The sequence below is a fragment of the Palaemon carinicauda genome, chromosome 26, assembly GCF_036898095.1.
Source record: "Palaemon carinicauda isolate YSFRI2023 chromosome 26, ASM3689809v2, whole genome shotgun sequence".
Taxonomy (NCBI): Eukaryota; Metazoa; Arthropoda; class Malacostraca; order Decapoda; family Palaemonidae; genus Palaemon; species Palaemon carinicauda.
In genome coordinates this window covers 84,840,935-84,843,434 of record NC_090750.1, presented here as the reverse complement: position 1 = coordinate 84,843,434, position 2,500 = coordinate 84,840,935, and positions in this window count along the sequence as shown.

Below are 2,500 nucleotides of genomic sequence, written 5' to 3'. Positions count from 1 at the left end.
CATTACTTTTTATACTATATACACATTACATGTGCTTTGACCTAGAAAATAAGCTCATTACATATAAAGATGATGCAACTCTATTTGCATCAATTTCTTCTCCTGAATGTAGATTTGGGGTTGCTGAATCCACTAATAGAGATCAAGCTAAAATTAGTGCATGGTGCAAATTATGGGGCATGAAGTTGAACCCTAAAAAACTCAAAGTATAATTGTATGTAGGTTGAGTACAGTGGCTTCTCAACACCCATATCTTAGCATTAACAATGTCTCTTTACCTATACACATCCCATTTAAAATTATAGTTGTTATTCTTGGTTGCAAATTTACTTTTGAGAAACACATTCAGGCTGCTTCTTCTTCAATGACACAAAATATTGGCTTATTGAGAATATTTTTTTCTAAATTTTGATGATATATCTATTCTAAAGAAATGTTTCAATTCTTTCATTCTGTCTTATTTTGAGTATTGTTTTGGTGTCTGGTCTTCAACTATAGAATCTCCTCTTAAGTTGTTGGTCAAAAACTTGCTGCCTATTGAATTTCTTATTCCTGATCTTGATATTAATCTCTGGCACCGTCGTTCAGTTAGTTTTTATGCGTGTGCTTCCCTGATTGCACCATCCTGTGTGTAACAGCAGTTAAATCTAAAAACCCTGCTTTCTCCATCATAAGGTTCAGTACTACATCGTATTCTAGAAGTTTTATTCCATCTGTGACCAGATTGTGGAATGATCTTTCTAATCAGGCAGTTAATCTGTGAAACTTCACAAGTTCAAAATTGAAGAGAATGTTTTCATGTCGAACAGGTTGACATGTCTCTCTTCATCTATTTCAATGTTGTTATTGATCTTAAGATATTTTATATTCTTTATTCATTACTTTCCATATAGTTCATTTATTTCCTTATTTCCTTAATTTCTTTTCCTGTTGGAACCCGTGAGCTTGTTGGATTCTGCTTTTCTAGATACGATTGTAGCTTATCTAATATTAACAACAACAACAACAATAATAATAATAATAATAATAATAATAATAATAATAATAGCAATACTAATAATAATGATAATAATAATAGTAGTAATAATAACAACAACAACAACAACAACAACAATAATACTACTACTACTACTACTACTACTAATAATAATAATAATAACAGAAAGTTCATCATCTCGTATTATATATTAGATGATAGATGTGGTGAAGGGGTCATGATGTAAAAGTTGCCGTGGAGGAGGTCTGCACTCTACTGAGTGCCTCTCTAGTTTTTTTTTTCTGTATATCTCTTAGTTAAAATCCAAAGCATTTTCATACGATAGACGGTATGAACAAGTGAAACACACTCATTTGTTATATTATTATTATTATTATTATTATTATTATTATTATTATTATTATTATCAGCTAGGCCATAACCCTAGTTGGATAAGCAAGATGCTATAAGCCCAGGGGCCCCAAAAGGGAAAAACATTAAACCTAATAATTTTCCTTTTACTTTCCAGGAACTCCGGGCCGAGATCAGCAGGCTGACGCATCGACGGTGGGGAGATGTTCAGGATGTGAAGAGGGTGGCTATGTTGGAGATACAAGCGGCAGTACTTGTCATTACCAGCAATCCGAAGAATGAAAAATATAGGAAGAGGAACACACTTGATTTGCATGGGTTGTTAACCGGTGAGTGCCAGCAAATAATCAACCTTTACTTTCAGGAGTGTGTTCGTGAGGGCGTTGCAGAGATCACTCTGATCACCGGTCGGGGGAACAACTCTCCTTCAGGACGGTCAGTTCTGAAGGATGTGGTTCAGGCCTTATGTAGTTGGAGGGGATATCGGTGGCGCCCGCACCCGCGGAACTCAGGACGCATCATCGTTGAGTTAAATGGTAATTGAGTGGGTAAGTGAGTGCGAGCAAATAATCAACCTTTACTTTCAGGAGTGTGTTCGTGAGGGCGTTGCTGAGGTCACCCTGATCACAGGTCAGGGAAACCATTCTCCTTCAGGACGGCCAGTTCTGAAGGTGGTGGTTCAGGACTTTTGTGATTGGAGGAGATTTCGGTGGCGCCCGCACCCGCTGAACCCAGGACGTGTCATCGTGAAACTAAAAAAGCAAGTGTTTCGCCAAAGGAAATTTGATGGTGTAATGGGGATTTTCGTGTGACAGTTTGCTAGACTCTTCTGTAATGGGTATTAATTTATTATCGTATATGGTTACATAAACTATGGGTGTATAGAGTCATGTAGTGTGTATATAATTGTTTTAGGATTATTTTTTTTTTATAAAACCATATGAATAGGTATATTAGTCATAGTTTAGGACATCCTCTCTTACTGTTAACTAACAAAATGTATATTTTAGTTTTTATCCAGCTCTTGATTTTTTTATCTAGTCGAAACTTCTATATCATTTTAGTTTTGAAATTCTTGCATTCTTGCATGGTTTTTGTAGCCAATGCGTAATAAAGCCCATTTACTCCAGCACCCAAATCGGCATTTCACCA